Below are 19,371 nucleotides of genomic sequence, written 5' to 3' on the forward strand. Positions count from 1 at the left end.
GCCCTGCAGAAAAACAAAAAACAAAAAAATCTTAAACTCAAGTTTTTCAGAACTCTGAAAATTAACCACAATCTTACAACAACCCTGTGAGTGTTTATTCATCTTTATAATATCAGTAGGCTTTGTGGTATTATGTGGTATGTTACCTACACCTACCTGTCTCCCTTGCCTTGCAAAGTGGCAATCTGGCCACCATGATGGCTATACAAACCACCAACTTAGAAGTTTCTGGAGTGGACAGAACAGGTTAGGAATGCCCTCATAAGCCCCACCCTCTGAATATTGTACCTGCCTGGGAAAGCTCAATTCACAACACTTGTCCTTACAGACCTGACTCAGAGAGTGCTGGGGGCAGAACATCCCTTTTCCCAGGACATCTGTCAAAATAAAAATTGGCACCATTTACTTAACATTACACTTGTCTGAGGAGGCAAAATCATTTGGAGTAAACAAGAAGCTGACCCAAACCCTTAAAAGGAAAAACTGGGGAATAAGACGTCCATCAGGGGCTTTGGAAAGATCCAAAACATTCCTAAAAATCTAGAAAGCCACACACATTTGAAGTGTTGTGTACATGCCAAGAAGGGAACTAAGAAAACCTCTGGTTGACATTCGTCTCACCTCTGGCTGACATTAAAATTCTGTGCAAGCAACTAATGAAGTCTGTAAGCTTTGGCTGTAAGCTACCCAAACCACGCACAGAACCCCTCAGAAATGATAGAAACTTACTCCCTCAGGGCATTTAAGTCATTCTCTATCTAATTATTACGAATATCACTAAGCAGATACTTCAGTGGCCTTACACAACGAACAATACAGACCTTATAGAATTGGTCCAGGAAAGTAACCTTGGTCCCGGAAAATAAAAACAATTTTGAGAAGAAGGGGATCTGATTACTGGAGATGCTACATATTATTATTATTTATAATATTCAGTTTCAACAACAAAAAGTATGAGACATGGAAAGAAACAAGAAACTATAACCTGCACATAGTAAAAATGCCACCATGGAATAGAACAAAAGAAGAAGGAAAATATAAATGTAATATACATTATTTCATATAAAGATCAAAGAAAGAAACAGGTATAAATTTAATTGTCACCAGAGGCTCACGGGGATGTCCAAGGGAGGACTCAACCCAGAGCTGTGGTGAGTTCTTGTCTCCACGCAAGAAAGAAATCAAGAGTGAGACAGATACAGAAGAGCAAAAATGATTTAGTGGAAATGAAACAACACACTTGAGAGGAAAGTGCAGGTGAACTCAGAGAATAAGTTGCACTGAGGAAGTCACAATCAGGGGTATTTATACGTCCTGGGGAGGGAATTGGTGGCATCCCATTGACCTGGTTCATTCATCTTTTCCCTCTGGGAGAGCCCTTCATTTCCCATTTTTTCTCTCTTGTTTGGTTCCTTTGGAACTGTCATGCTGTCAGGTGCATGATGGGAGTCGTAGTAACTGCAATGCAAATGACATTATAATGACTTAATATTAGCTAAAAATAGGTCCCAGTCATAGGCATCAACCTTGCTGGATGAAACTGGTTCTTGTTCTTCTCCAGCTGCAGGTGGTAGATACAGTCACTTGTTACTTGTGTAACCAGTGAGGTGCCTCATGTTGTATCCTAGAGGGCCTGTCAATTTCAAGGCTATCTATCCTGCCTCAGAAGTAAATGCTTAATATCTATGTGCTCAGACACATTCCTTTAAATTATTTTAAAGAATCAGAATCTGATTGGTATCAAACTCCTTATATCTACCAGTAAACAATGCCTACAAAATTATGAGGGAAAGTATTTTGATTATAGTGTTTTACATCCAGCTAAGTGATCACTCAATTATGAACAGAAACATAAAAATATTTTTTAGTTTGCAAGTAGATAGGTTCTTCCTGAATAGAAGTATTCAAAAATGGACTCTAGTGAAAACAACAACAAAATAAAACAAAAACAAAAGTATTAAAAGAGTCGGTGCTCAAAAGAAGACTATAAAAACTCCCAGGATTATGACCATGCAGCAAGGTAAGAAAAACAAATCATAAGATAGCTGTGATTCATGGAGTTCAGAGATAAAGACCTTCAAATAGAAATACATCCTCTGTGACACGTAGTATTATTAACAAGACGTATGGATGTAATTAAAGGATGTAAGCATTTTAAAAATATGTATTAAGCATATAAATTAATAACTGAAAATGCTTCACCTTCAAAACTCACCAACCCACTCTCTCTCTCGGTTTTCTTAGTTACATTTCTCCTTCAACTATCACATATTCAGTGAATATGTGATAGGAGAGTCTACAGACTCCAACATTACATGGCTTTGCATTTAATACTTTTACAGTCAAAACTAGCTTAAATTAACTTATTGTTAATTCCAAAGTTTAAAATAAACTTACAATCAAACTAATTAAGACTTAATTTTACCTATAAAAATTCTTCTTGCTATAAACTGTGACAACATAAAAGTAATGAAAATATAGCCAAGAGAAAGGAAAATGAAAGTTCATATAAGAAATGGCATATGTTTTGGTTTGTCTGGGTTTGTACTGGTTTAATACTGCTGTCCCAATATCTTCTGCAGTTGAGCCCTTGATGGGATTTTTCATTTTAATGAGGCATTGTTATTGTATATTACAGGAAGCCAGAATGGGATAAGGAGACTTTCCCATGTGGTGAACTTACGGATAAAATGAAGTGCACTCAGACATTGGTGCTTGGGTTGAGTAACACCTGTGAATCGTGGGTGTTAGTGAGAGGAATACTAACTATTAAATGCTGCCACCTACCCCAGCTGGGCACTTGGTGTGCTAGCTAGGTATGCTATGGCCTGCCAGGCCTGTGATCCATGTGAGATATGAGACATTATAAGTTAGGTCTATGTGAAATATAGGTGGGGGGTTGGGGTGGGGGAAGAGCCAAACAGTCCTGCCTGAGAGCATACAGGAAATAGTATGAGCTCTTTTATTGTAATCATTGTGTCATTTGTTTCATAGATTGATTTCACAACTATTTATTAACTGTATTGGGTGACATTTTTTAACTTTTAGATAAAGCTTTTAGAAGCAATGAACACTACAGTTCATACTTAACAAAAATCAAGAACTACTTGTATATTTCCCTTTTTCCAAACTGTTCAAAATAAACACGTAATTTGCACAAAATGTTTGCTGACATTAACCATCTACTATCATGTCTCTGTCTCTGTCGAGATCTAAAATCATATGTGAACTATATAACACACACAAATCTCCTATAGAAATTATGGAACTTATTCAAAAGTTAGTAATTTTTAGGAATAAAATTTGCGTGAATATAAAAAAGTTGACATATACATCTGTGGAACTGCATTTACATATTACTCTGTGAAACATGACTTTTTATTTTGGACAAATGACTGTTTTCCTAAATTAATTAGGCTCGTTTTAGACTACCCCCAAATTAATTTGGAAAATACAAAAAGTGAAGATTGTGAAATTTTCAGCTCCACAAGAACTTAGCAAATGATTATATCCTGCCAGTTTTATTATATGTGTTTCAAGTAAAAAGTCACATGAATTCCACTGATAGGCATTTTTTATTCAATTCATGAAATCAATGTTTACATTTTTAGAAACTCATTCTTTTGAAGATAAAATATCAGATATTCTTATGAATGGTTTTATAAACAAAGTTGGAAGTTCAATGTTAAGGAAAAAATGTATTAGTTTTTGGGGTGATACTGTGACTACAATTTTAATGGAGCACAGTATCATTGTAAAGCACAATGGCCTTGCTAAATCTGGAAAACTATGGAGCAGAAATATATTTAGACTTGGTTCTGGTACATACATTATTCATAACTGCATCTGAACAGGCTAAGATATTCTGCTAATCCAAAATAAGCAATTGACAGATTTATAAAATATAAGAAATATACCTTCACATACATGCATGTGTAGATATACATTCAAAGGAACTGAACTACAGATCATTTGTAGAAATTCTTATTTTGAGTTAAAAATATACATTTCACTAAACACTTTCTTAGATGCCTATCATCAATCAGATTTCAAGAATGTTTAAAACTTAAAAAATTAACATACTTTAAACAAGTGTCCAATAATGAGTTTGATATTTTTGTAAACGTGTTCTCTAAATTTTGTTGTATTTTATTCAAAATTATTTTACAGCTTTCAAAATTTTCAGTGTACGCAATGATTAAGGGAGAAATAACACAAATACTTCATAAACTCTAATATTTAATGAGCAAGTTATACTTACACCACACATTGGCAGGTCAGTGTTACTCTAATACCACAAGTAGACAAAGACGTTATCAGAAAAGAGACAGTATCTATCATAAATCTATGAGCAGATTCCCCTACAATATATTAGCAAATAGACTCTAGCAATATATAAATAATTATGTATAATATATAAGAAACATAAATATATTATAATATATAAATATATAAAAATAATAAAACATAATCAAGTGGCATTTATCCTGAAATGTAAGAATGATTTAATATTTCAAAATGAATCAATATAATATCCATATCAACATTGTAAAGAAAAAAAACACGATCATATTAATTCATACAGTAAAAGCACTTAAAAAATTCAGTGCACATTCATTAGAAAAAATTTTTCATCATATAAGGAATAAAAAGAATGTCCTTCAATTGCTAAAGGGAATCTACAAAAAACAATAAGTAAATAAATAATAAATAAGCAAGTAAGCAAATAAATAAATAAATACCAATAACATTATATTTAGTGGTGAAAGATTAAATGTTTCCCATAAGTCTGGGAACAAAGTAATTAAGAAACCACAAACTTTTTAAAGAGCAACTTTGTAACAGGAATTCTAGAAATATGGAACAATATGTTTATCCAAGTGCAATAAGAAAACATTAAAGTTATCCAAAATAATTATATTGGATAATTGATAGTCAGAGTATCCGATTATTGTGTTCTGTATCTTACAACCATTGTGTTTATGAAAATATGTGTAAATGTACTTATTTTATCTTGGGACATTTTGAACTTCATAAAATTAATGTTTTCTTCTGGAATGTAATTTTTAAACTCTGAAAGCCTTATATGCTCATTGCTTATCATTTGTAATTTTATAAAAATAGTATTATAAACTTGGAACTATAGAATACACATTTCTCTGTGTTACAGTAGAAACTAAACAGTGCAAGAATCTCTAAATTTTCTTCCCTTGCACACAAGATAGGTTAAATATTAAAGACTCTAGTAAATTTGTTATTTTGGAAATTATATGCCTGAAATATTGGGTTTGTACCACACTTTAAGAAGTACATTATATCACTTCTTATTGCTTTTTCTGTTTTTTGCTTGGTTGGATTTTTTTCTTTGTTTTGAAATTGCAGACATACAATGAGATGTGGATGAAGGGGACATGTTTGGGAAACACCCCTTTTCCTATCTTACTTTATTGAATCTGCTTTATTGTATGACCGGGCAGTAGAATTGAGAAATATACATAACAGATAGAGAATAAATGTTTTATTTTATTAATCAGAATGCCTACATCTAAAAAACATGAAACTACAACTTCTTACATTTAATTTATGTATTTGAAAACTACTTTGTCCAAAAGGTTTTGAGGCTGACAGCAGCAATTCCTGGTATCTTTAAAAGGAGAATAATTGTATTAAAATTTGTACAAAATTAAGCTGATGTATTTTAAAACATTAACTTAAATTAAATTTCCATAATTCTGAATAATAATATATTGAAATGATATTTTTCTAAACTAAAATAATTTTTTCTTCTAAAGGCTAATTGGATTGTATCTTTGGCTTAATATCTTATGACTGTAACATATTTAATTATAAAAGCCCATTAATAGCATTACAGTTGCATAAAATATAAAGAATATGCTAATTTATAGTAGCTATATTTGCTCTCAATAATAAGGATCTAGAGAGGCATTAAAGATTCCAGATGTATAGCATAGCCTTTAATACATGTTATCCCTTCATTATATAGTCTTATAGATATCATGAAATTTTAAATGAAAAGAAAGGAATTAGTATTCATATTGTATCTTCCTGATCATTCTTACTTCCCAACACACACATGTATACACAAACACACACTCACAGATGCTATTTCATTGATACATATATTGGTAGACTGTCACATATGGTGTGTTAATTAGTTAATTAATTTGAAAAACTGCCACAAATATTATGTATCCATGTTTACAATTTTTGAAATGTAGTTTATCAACCAGATCTAAAAATAATTCAATTGGGATAAGTACAGAACATCAGAACATTAGATTTATACACATGAAGTAAAACATAATTAAATACTATATGCAAGTTGGCATTAGATATCCTGCCATTAGATATCCTGCCATTCTATTAGATATCCTGCCATTAAACTGTATAAATAGTAGAGTTTAACTAAAAGAAGGCAAATTGTCAAAAAGTAAAATAAAATAAGTTTGTGTCTTGGGGAGAATTGTGCCAGTAGGATAAATTTGATAATGGTTTATCTGTCAATTTTCTGCTTCATTTATTCAAGCCATATTCCTAACGTGAATGAATGCATGTGCCAGTAGTGATGGTATTTATATTAAAAAAATTAAAAAATGAAAAACACAGGTAGATAAGATGTTTAGTGATTGATAAAACATATTTTTACTGAGATGGATTAAAATCTTTATCTTCCTTTTTTTCCAAATACATAGAAATTATTTATAGTGTCAATATAATTATATGTATAATATAAATTGTGTGTAACATAATTTGCTACTCTATATCTGGGCTGTTCAGCTCTACTGCTCACATTGTAACCACACGTGAACTTCATGTCTTTACCATGCATTCTGCTTTAATCCAAGCTGGCTTTGTCTAGCCTGGCAGAAGAACTATGATTCACTTGCATTCTTTCCACACGATCCTTCTACTTGTACATATGCTGTATGTCTGCTCCTTTAATCATTAAGCCCTGAGGACATTAGTTTCTGGTCAGCATCAAACTCACTTAAGAGTAAAGCTTCCGGTGTATCAACCATGACCAGGATACAATAACCAAATCTCAAACTACCGTATTAGGTTGGTGCAAAAGTAACTGCGGTTTTTGCAATTCTTTTTAACCTTTTAAACCGCAATTACTTTTGCACCAACCTAATGGAATAAGGTTTTAGTCGAACGAAGATAACACCTTGGTCTCCGTTGTTTCAGCTCCAGACTCATGAAAGCCGAATGGACCCACGGATGGCGTCCCTTGGAAACCTGACCGAACAGTACCATGACTGACACCAGGACCCGAAGCCGTGGTGGATTATCCCTGCCTCAGCCCCAATCAATCAGGAGAGCCCACAACGCCAACTGCACCGTAACCATGGTTAATGACGTGTCCCTTCTATATATAACACAGCTACTAGAGGCCATCAGGGAGCCAGGTGTCTGAGAGCCCTGGCTCACTTGTGTCTCCTGGCTTGGCATCAACTCCTTAAATAAACCTTTGCTTTATTTGCTGCAAACTCCTGCTTGTGTCATGTTTGGCTTGGATGTGCACAGGCAAACTGGCCCGTTGAGTCTACGGTAACAACATCACAAATACTACAACGTAAAGGTATTGTTTGAGTCAGGACTCTTACATACCTAAAACAAACTCCACCCGATATAATTCAGGAAAATGAATTTTAAAGAAAATATTAGGCAATTCAATTCTCTCCATGGGGACAGAAAGTCCTGCTTGAAGGACACGCGCCTAACTTTGTCCTCATGTTGCCTGTTACACATTGCCACCAGGGCTCAGCACAAAACTTCAGCCACTGCTGCCTCATCATCTCACCAAATCATGGATTCCATGTGGGCGGGGTACCGTTTGCTCACATTGCTCTTCTCTGAACCTAAACTTCATTCGGGTGCATCTAATGAATTGAGTGTCAAAACTACCTACCTCAGTCCTATCTTCAAAAGATGCTGGACAAGAACAACAGCAGCTTTTAACGATGCTAGGGAGATCTTTCATAATGAAGAGTGGTCCAGCGATGTGAGGGGGCTCCAGTCATAACAAAGGTTCACTGGAGTTCAACATCATTGTACACCCTTCTTTCATACTTAAACTTCCAAACAGTAACGACCAGAGCAACAACAAAAGATATTTCTCTCTGATATATTATAACTATCACTTTTAAATACCAAAATAAAATATGTGATGACTTTCCAGGCCACCAGTTGTATATGACTTTAATAGGGCACTTTAGTCACATTTCATTCTGTAAGGTAATTTTCACATATAATACAATATGGAGGATACCATATAGATTTATGCAATGCAATGGCCATGATTGCTCACTTCTGCAAAGCAGAACAACCCAAAGTGTCATCTTTTACTGATTCAAAACCAAATTCTGGGTTTCATTTGCCAGGATTTCTGAATGATATCCATATTTCCTCTCATTTCATCCCAATTTTTTTCATATTATTCAATATACAAATTTTAAAACTTAACACTGCTAACACAAGTATCTAAAATAGAAGTAGACTGAGGGAAAATAAAATTATTTAATATTCATACATAAATATGTGAGACCATAAGGAAAGTATATGAGTAAACAATTCAGTACTTAGCTTTATAACTGGTCACATGACTACAATTGGTATTTATGCCTTTTTTTCCCCAGTATCCTGTTCATATCCCTTTGTTCACAGCTGGCGCTTCAGCTGATTGTTATCTGATGGGGTAGTCCAAACCTTCATTACAGAAAGATGTAAGTTCATGCAAGTCTTTCCCATAAGGGTTTACTAAGTCTTCCAAACACCTTTATTAATTCAGTTTCAAGTATACTTTCTCTTCCTTCATTATGTTATCACTAGCAAGAAATATATGTATCTTAGTTCTGGGGACTCTGGTATATTTTTTTGCTACTACCAAAGTCCAGTTCACTAAGTGCACTCAGATTGTACTCTATTTCTGCTAAATATTACAATAAGCATTCCTCTTGTGCTCTGGTAGGTAAGAAGTTAATCAATTCCTGCTGCCCAGTATCCATCTACCCAACTGTATTAGTTTGCTATGGCTGGTATAACAAAATACCACAGAATAGATGGCTTAAACAACAGAAATCTATTTTCTTACAACTTGCAGGCCAGAAGTCCAAGACCAAGTCTTCAGCATATTTGGCTTCCTCTGATGCTTCTCTCCTTGTCTTGAGAATGTCCATCTTCTCAGTGTGTACTTATGTGGTCATTCCTTGGTCTGTGGGTATCTGTATTCTAGTCTCCTCTTTGTATAAGGCGTAGGGTTCAACCGTATGCCTTATTTACCTTAATTACTTCTCTAAATGTCCATTTCCAAGTGCAATCACATTCTGAAGTACTGGGAGTTAGGAATTCAACATATGAATTCAGCCCATAACATCATCAAATTTGAAATCTGGTAATCTATTTTAATGGCATCATTGCCTGTATCTTAGATCACAGCAAAGAATCACTACGAATGCTTTTCGGTGTTGCTGGCACTCCCCCTCAGTAATGTATGCTCTAAATCATGACGAAAGGAGTGATTTCTGTACCTTGTGGAGATCATTGTTGAGGGGTGGATAAGCTGATGACATGGCAGTTGCAGTCCAATATTCCTTACACTCTAAATCCCTGGGTTACTGTCTCCATATTACACCAAGAACTTTTTGACATCTCAATTTCATTTATTGTAAGCTGCCATTTAATCTAGGCTCTAGTCAACCTACCAAGAAATAATTAGGACTGCTCACATTTTTTTTTTTAATCTAGCACAGTCCATCCAGAATTTCTGCTAATTTCTTCTCGCATAATAATTCAATCTCATCTAAAATATGTTCCTCTCGTTTTGTTCTAATTCAATTAACATACATACATAGTTTCAGAATTTTGGTTTATAGATTTATATAAATACTGGTTTGCAAACCAGGATGGAAGCTTTTTGTGTGTAATGTGAAACATGCCACCTTATATGGAAGGCAGGGAGAGACCAAAGAAAAAGGGAGACCACACCAGATTGGTAGGTAGAAGGTTTAATAGGCAAGGGAGCCTAACTGATGAAACTTATCTTGGGCAGCTGCAAATCAAGTAGTTTTCTGTACCAACAGACAAATTATAATAGTTTATATAGGGGCCTTAACTGGGTTCAGTCGCCTATGCAAATTTTAACTAGGTTCAGTCATGTAGCCAGTCCAGATGGTCTCATCACCACATTACTATCTCAAGGCTGTGTCCTTCAGCAGCTGCCAGCATGGGGAAGGCAAACAGAGTCCACATTCCAATTGCTGGGGAGGAAGTGTGGAAACTCCAATCGCCTAGGCCCAGCTTGTCGGCCAAACTGGCAGTGACGTCTTCTTGATGACCTTCCCCAGCAATAAAAACAGCAATTCTTTGGCACTTGAGTTCTCTCCTCAAAATTGAAACCTGGTATTTCACTTGGAAGAAATGCTGGAATCTAACTCTAGTTATATTTAGAAACAATTGACTGGCATTGGGTGTGAAGCATGAAGAGACTTGAATATTCCTTGGCAAGATTGTCTCAAGATTTTCTAGTACAGCAGAAAAAAAGAAAAAGAGAACAAAAACTAAAACACTTGTGGGACAGGGGAAGAACCATTTCTTATGATGGAAATGAAAGTGAAAGGGATTTAGATATTTAAGATACTTACCAATTCAAGCTTATAAATTCTGATACGTGTTCCTTTTGTAGTTCTCAAGACCCCACTATTTTTAACAGTGTGTCAAGTGTTACATCAGAGATACAGTGAGGCTAGGGATTACATTTATTTTTAGTTTGATATTTATTTGTGGTTTGCAGCTATTTTAGATTATTCTATGATAACTAGAATAATCATAGAAAGTACCCATTTCTCATAACATTCTTGAAATTAAGTGTTGAAATTAACTGATGAAAGGCTCATTCTTCAAGTTCTTCAATATATTTAAAAGAGCCAATTAGTCAGTTCTTTCATTCATATTGAACTTTATGACATTTTTTTTTTTTTTTTTTTTTGGAAAGAACTAATTATATCTCCCAAGGACTTGCTCTCAATTTACAATTCATTACAGATGATCAAAGGAAATTATCTATTAATCATTTTGCCATGGGTTGCTAGACTCCCATACTCAAATACTAGAGGGATACTTCATGCTCTTTAAATTCACCGAAGCCAGTTGACCTATCCTTGATTCTCATTCCCTTACAGTCTGAAAGCCTACATCACAATAAATGTCAATTTCTGTAATGAGCAGTGTTCTTAGAAGCAAACATTAAAAACTACTCTTGCAAGTTTAAGACAGTCATAAATTTTATATACTATTAGGTTGGTGCAAAAGTAATTACAGTTTTTACAATTATTTTCAACACTTTAAACCGCGTTTTGCACCAACCTAATAAATGGAATTTACTGGTTCACAGAGTCTGCAGGTGGAATAGAATTTGGCTTGGAGGAATAGAATCTAAGAACAAAGGCCTAACTACAATGGGAAAATAGTCATAGTGGCTTGAATTGTTGATGCTGGTCACCAGGTGCCACAAAGACATCAATTGCAACCTCCCTGAGTCAAAAGAAGCCTCCACTATCTCCTCAGCAAAAATGAGATCCACACAATGCTTTCCTGCACATATTTCTCCTTTTTAAATGTAATTCTTGTATGAGTAAATCTGATTAGCAGTACTTACATTCATATTTGTTTATTTGTAGTTAATGGCAATTCAATTGCTGATTTCCACACTGAGGAGATATTTAAGAAATATGGGAAATTCCACAGACATAGGAATGGTATGCAAAATATGTTGATCTGACACCGACATTTTCAATTACAGGATCCAAAGAAAAATTTTGCTCAGCTCAGTGTGTGGGGATTATATAGTTTGACAGGCCTCACAGTGGTCAGCATCCCCCCATTCCCACTCAGCCCAGCATTTTTTTGTTTGTTTTTTAAGATATTTTCTTTGAGTTTGATCAATGTTTTAAGATTGAGTTGTGGGTTTATTTTATTATACATCTTGAAAAGGATTGGATTTACTGAATATAAAATTTGTGACTTGTGTGTGTGTGTGTGTGTTTCCTTAACAATTCTACAAAGTTCCTTTTAATATCACTTCTGTGAATAAATCTCATTTTCTAGGTCCTTCAGGAACTCTAATCAGATATGTGTTAAATCAACTTTCCCTATCCTACATGTTGCTTTATCCCTCTTTCATATTTCTAATTTATTTTACTTTCTTGATTACATTTTGAAGGTTAAATTCAATTTAAATTCGAGTTAACTGATCTTTCTGTTCAGTTGTGTCAAATATGCTGCTTATTCAATTCACTAAATATTTAATTTGACGGTTACATTTTTCATACATATGTGTGTGATAAATAAATATATATATATATATATATATATATATATATATATATATATATATATATAGTATCATCTATTTGGCTTTTACAAAGTTATACTTTTTGTATTATTTTATATATTTTTCTGATGATTCATCATACCAATATTCTTATTTAGTTCTTAAAATCCTATAAATATATCCAAATAAATTAATCTCATATTATGAATATCTGTTTGTTGCTAATGTCAGTTCTTTCTGCAAACTCACTCTGTTTCTTTAGTTGATTGCTGTATGAATTTTGGTTATCCATAATAAATATTTAAGATCAATCTGAAGGTGCTTTCTTCCTGAAATGGATTCCATAGCCTTACACTGATTGTGTGAAATCAATACTAACTAGGGACTACTTTAAATGAAATTATCCATGTGTTTTGGAACCATATAAATATTATAAATTTATGTCGTAAATCCACACAACTGACTTGAATGTCTTTATTTTCAACTTAGATTGTTTTTCTTTTCTTTACTTACTCAATGTCTACTACAAAACAGAAAATTTTATTTATATGCTTTAAAGGTTTACTTCTTGTTCTGCCTTGTCCTGAGATATATATATATATATACATATATATATATATGTATATATATATATATATATATATATATATATATATATCATGATATATAGATAGATAGATAGATATAGATATACATATAGATATACATACAGATATACATATAGATATATCTATCTATCTATCTATCTATACATATCATGTAGATATATCTATATATATGATATATATCATATATATGATATATATATGATATATATATATATATATATATCATATATATATATATATATATATATATTCCATTTGAAAGTGCTTTATTCAACAAGATCTAAGTCAGGTGCAGTAAAGCATATCAAAATGTTACAGAAATTCATAGCTCCCTACTGAAGCCTTTTCTAATTATGTTAAGACACCTAAACACATCAGTTTACAAATTCAGAACCAAATAATTGAAACAAGTCATGTACCATTGCTCAAAGGTGAGTTATGATAAGAAAAAGAATATTCCAGGTGATTTCCAGTCAAGATGGCAGAATAGTTAAATGTTGTACTTGCCTCCTCTCACGACCACATCAAAATTACACTTAAACTGTAGAACAACCATCATTGAAAATCACCTGAAGTCTAGCTGAACCAAAATCCTACATCTATGAACATACAAAAGAAGCCACCGCAAGACTGGTAAGAGGGGCAGAGAGACAGATTGGGCTGATCCCTCACCCCTGTGTGGCAGTTAGAAATTGAGAGGGATAATATCTTAGCTGCAGAGGTTCCTCCTGTGGAATGAGGGGTCCCAGCTCCACACCAGGCTCCCCATCTCAAGGCTCCAGTGCCGGGGAGAGAAGAGACCACAACTTCTGGTAGTGAAAGCAAGTAGGAATTGTGGCTGAGTGACATGAAGGACTGTTGGAGTCCCAGGCATTGCTCTTAAAGGGTCTGCACATAGACTGACTTGCTGACACGGTCTGAGCTCCAGCACTGGGGAAGCAGTTTGAAAGGTAACAGGGTCATATGGGGAGGTAATGAATTGTCTGGCTTTAGAGCAAGCACTAAAGGAGCAACTTTCTCTCTATAAAGGAGATGGCAGAAGCCATTGTTTCTTTGTTTAGCCCTCCCCGCTCGCAGCATGCAGACGCAGGTCACCACCATATTAGAGTCTCCATTAATCTGGCCAACACAATTCGTTCATCCTGCCCTGATGATTCCCTGAGACCCTGCCCCACCCAACATGATGGCCCACCCAAGCCACTTCCAGTGGTTTTTCCATATAAACAGCTTGCCTTGGCTCATGCTGTGGAATTTCCTAAAATCTCCCAAGGTTCACAAAGCCAAAATAAACAGCATCTGGTCTTGGCATGTGTGGTACCACTTGCTAAGCGGCCTCAAATTGGGCACTAGTGCCAGCCAGCCTCAGTTCACAGCTTAGCCTCTCCCAGACACCTCCAAGGCCAGCATGAATGGTGGCTATCAGTGAATTGCTTTGTGGCTTATTCCAGGGCAGAGCACAGATTGCAGCTGAACTTAGCCCATGGTAGGGGCCCCCACCGAGGCCAGCAGACCCAGTGCCTGGCTTCAGAGCAAGCTGGAGCACCACTCAGCTGCCTCCACAGACAACACACCCATAGGGCAGATTAGGCAGGCACCAGAGCCCTGTTTAAGTGAAAGCTGCTCCGTAAATTCAACCCCTGCCTGATATCTCCTCCACTGTAGTCTGAGCCAGTCATTACAACCAATCAGCCTGAGTATCAATCCCCTCCATTAACATGTAAACTGCAGCCAAGGCTCAACTACAACAGGAGGGTACACACAACCCACACAACAGATACACCTGGAGTACCTAGCTCAGGTGACCAGGAAGACTGTGCCACTGGGCCCCAGAGGGCACATACTATATAAGAACACTCTGCTAAGTCCAAGAGACATAGCAGCCCGATCTAATACATAGAAACAAATACAGGGAGGCAACCAAAATGGAGAGACAAAGAAACATGTCCCAAATAAAAGAAAAGAACAAAGCTCCAGAAAAAAGAACTAAACAAAATGGTGGCAAGCAATCTGCCAGAAGCAGAGTTCCAAACAGTGGTTATAAGGATGCTCGGTGATCTCAGGGAGAACTTCAACAAAAAGATAGGAAACATAAAAATGAAGATAGAAAAATGTTTTGTTTTTATTTTATGTCAGAAATGAAGAATACAATAACTGAACTGAAATAAAGACTATGTTAGAGAGAATCAACTGTAGATTAAATGAAGCAGAGGGTCAAATCAGTGATTTAGAAAATAAGGTAGCAGAAAACACCCAATCAGAGTAACAAAAAGAAAAAAGGAATCAAAAAAAAAAAAAAAAAGAAGATATGTTCAGGGTCCTCTGGGACAACATCAAATGTACCAAGATTCACATTATAGGGGTACCACAAGGAGAAGAGAGAGAACAAGAAATTGAAAACCTATTTGAAGAAATAAAAGCAGAAAATATCTCTACCCTGATGAAGTAAATAAACATACTCATACAAAATCGGGAAGCACAGAAAGTTCCAAACAAGATGAACCCAAAAAGGCCCACACCAAGACACATCATAGTTAAAATGGCAAAATTTAAAGACAAGGAAAGAATCTGAAAAGCAGCAAGCAAAAAGCAATTAGTTATCTACAACAGAGCTCCCATAAGGCTGTCAGCTGATTTCTCAGCAGAAACTTTGCAGGCCAGAAGATATTGGCAGGAAATATTCAAAGTGAGGAAAAGCAAGGACAAACAAATAAAAAACATAAATATTAAAATTGCAATAATACATATCTATTGATTTATTTATCAATAGATTATTGATTGATTATTATTGATGATTATTAATTATTATTTAATCAATAATCTAGCAACAATTTACTTTAAATGTAAATGGCTTAAATGCTCCAATCAAAAGATAGGTTGGCTGAATGGATAAGAAAACAAGATCCTTAAATATGATACCTACAAGAAACTCACTTCAGATCAAAACACACATGCAGACTGAACGTAAAGGGTTGGAAAAAGCTACTTAATGAAAATGGAAATGAAAAGCAAAAGCCTGAATAGCTATACTTACACCAGATAAAACAGACCATTAAAAAAAAAAAAAAAAAAGGCTATAATAAGAGACAAAGAAGGACCCAGTAATCTCACTTCTAGGTAATTATCCAAAGAAACCCAAAACACTACTTCCAAGGGATATGCACATCCATATGTTCATTGCAGCATTATTTACAATAGCCAAGATGTAAAGGCAACATGGTTGTCCATCAATGGATGAATCAATAAAGAAAAGTTAGTTCACACATACAATAGAATATTACTAAGCCATAAAACAGAATGGATTTTGCCATCTACAACAACATGGATGGACCTAAAAGATATTATCCTGAATGGAATAAGTCAGACAGAGAAAGAAAAATGCCATATGATTTCACTTATATGAAGAATCTAAAGACCAAGATAAATAAACAAACAAAACAAAACAAAAATTATAGATACAGAGAACATTTTTATGTTTGCCATATTTAGGGGGTAGGGTGCTCGGGTGAATGGAGGAAAATGTGGAAAGTATTAAGAAGTACAAATTTGTAGTTACAAAACAGTCTGGGGATGTAAAATATAGAATGAGGTGTGATCAAAAAATACGGTGAATGCTTAAATTTAAAACGTGTAAAATGTGTAAAAGACACATTGCCATTAACCCCTCTCAAAATACTCCCCCTCAATTTGAATACACCTATCATTCTTGTCACTCTCTGAAGCAGTTCTGCAAGTACTCTTTTGTGTCTTTAGTTGTGCTGGGATGGCTGCATCGATGTCCTCAATCATTTTGACTTTGGAGAAGAGCCAAAAGTCACATGGTGCCAGATCCGGTGAATAAGGTGGATGAGGACACCATAATGTTTTTATTTGACAGAAATTGCCATACCAGAAGTGATGTGGGACATGGGGCATTGTCATGATGGAGGATGATTTATGGCACACTTTAAAACACACTTTCTCTCAACCTTAGCTCACACCGGACTGCACTGCACAAGTTAAAACTTGTCACACACTGTTACTAAGGTTCAACAAACCGTTTCCTGTATTGAGGATCCCTGCCTTTCCATTGGACGGCACTCAACAGCAGCCTTCACCATATTTTGTGATCATAACGGAAAGACTCCATGTCACACATCACTTCTGGTATGGCAATTTCTGTCAAATAAAAACATTACAGTGTGCTCTCATCCACTTTATTCACTGGATCTGGCACTGAGACTCTTCCTCAAACTCAAAATGACCATGAAAGGTGAATATTTTGAATTGATTCAGGACATTGGGGCAGCCACAACAGTGCACTAAAGAGACGCACGAAAGAGGACTTCCAGAACTGCTTCAGAAAGTGTCAAGAACAATGGGATAAGTGTGTTTGAAGCACGGGGGAGTATGTTGAGTGGGACTAATGCCGATGTGTCTTTTACTGTTTTTATTTAAACATTCATCATATTGTTTGATCACACCTGATACATAGAGAACAGTCAATAATATTATAATAACTATATATGGTGTCAGATGGATACTAGTTTTATTGGGGTGATCACTCATAAGTTATATAAATATCTAATCACTGTGTTGTACACCTGAAACTAATATAATACTGTATGTCAAGTGTAATTGAAAAATAAAAAATATGTATAAAAAAAGAAAAGAATACTTCACTAAGCTAAAGAAGTGGGGAAATACTTAAGAAACACTATCAAAAACACACCAGAAACCATCAGCCTGAAAAACAGGTCTGTGATCTGCCAAAGGGTTTTTCTTGCCAGCTTGTTCATGTCTTGTGGCTAAAACACAGGGGGTTGCTGTAACCTGAGCTTTATGTTGTTTATGATATTACACTTTCTATATTTGGTGGGCTCCAACCTTTCTTTCCTTCATCTCTACTCTGTGCAATCATTAAAATTAAGGTCAAATTCATTAAATTTTGAAATAGACTTTTAAGGTGAAGCTGTCTTAGAACTACCTTATCACACAGGGTTTTTTATTTTTACTTTGTTATTAATAAATAATAGTCTTTGATTTGTTGGAACTCAAGGATGCATTGTTAAGCACTAGAAAATTACCCAGTTTTTAAAGATATATTTATCAGAAGGGTCATTCATGGAATCTACCACACCATATTATGTTATTCCATCATTTAATATTTTATAAAAGGGGAATGTCTAAGAAAAGCATTGTCTTACTGATAAAATATAACAACAAATATGTTTGCATTTGATTAACGGATTTTTCACTGAAGGTTTTGTAATGAGTTTCTCTTTTAAAGGTATACGAGGTTACTCATACATATTTTTTAAACCCATATGTTACTCTTTATCTATTAAAGAGTTAATGCTATTTGCAAGTGTCATGAATCTTAGGCCTTAGGGAATATGAACCAAGATGACTTAGTCCTTACTAGATTTGAGAGGTATATAAACCTCCCATTTCCCATTAATTCATTACATGTAATAGGCCAATATGAATTATTAATTATACCTCTATTTTTCCAAAGTCTCTTTAATAGCATACTTTCTATCATTGCTACACATCAGAATAGTGGATATCCAGTGACACAATATTCTTTATATACTTATGGCTCTTTTGGCAGAAAAATGCTGCTTTTATCACATTGACAATGATAATATACTCACTAAAAAGTTCACTACAAAAAACACCAGTCATGCTTTTTTTAAATGTTAAGTTCAACATTACTATATGAACATAGAATTATTTTGGGAAGGATTAAAATGAGAAAATTTAAAATATATCTCACCCAGTTTATTGACTAATTTATTTTTCATCAAAATTTAAAAATTATAATTAAATTAAAATGACAAAAAACCTTCTGTTTACAATACTAGATATGGGAAGGATTTATTTTTGGTAGTCATCAGAGTGTAGAAGTATGATTTATTAAAGAGAAGTACGAGACAAAGTTTGTTTTTTTTCAATAATTTTGGTGTAGAGTTTTATATATGGGGTTTTACATATTGAAAAATGACTTGATAAACTTACATGAAATATATATATAATCAGCTGTAGGAAAGACATCAGGAGTAGGAATTAAGAAAAACTTAATTGTATTTAAATTAGTCATAAATATGTATGTTAAAATAATTCAGTGTATTTTAGAACTCTATTACTCTAGGAAATCTTAATTAATATCCAATTCAGTGGTTATTAAAACTGAAAATTCCCAATTCTATTACAAAGAGAAAAATTCTTATGAATTAACTATATAAGGTAGTCTATATTTTCAAACATTTCCATTCTGATAATGATTTAAGGTTACTATGTACTGAATTTTTTTAAATAAAATTTATTTATGGAATCCATGTGAATTTTCAGGTAACAATATTTATACAGATTTATAAATTTCTCATGTTATCTTATCATCACTTATGCATTGATTAGGTGCATGAGTAACAG

The sequence above is a fragment of the Rhinolophus sinicus genome, chromosome 17 (genome assembly GCF_057876585.1).
Source record: "Rhinolophus sinicus isolate RSI-liver-muscle chromosome 17, RSI-T2T, whole genome shotgun sequence".
Taxonomy (NCBI): domain Eukaryota; kingdom Metazoa; phylum Chordata; class Mammalia; order Chiroptera; family Rhinolophidae; genus Rhinolophus; species Rhinolophus sinicus.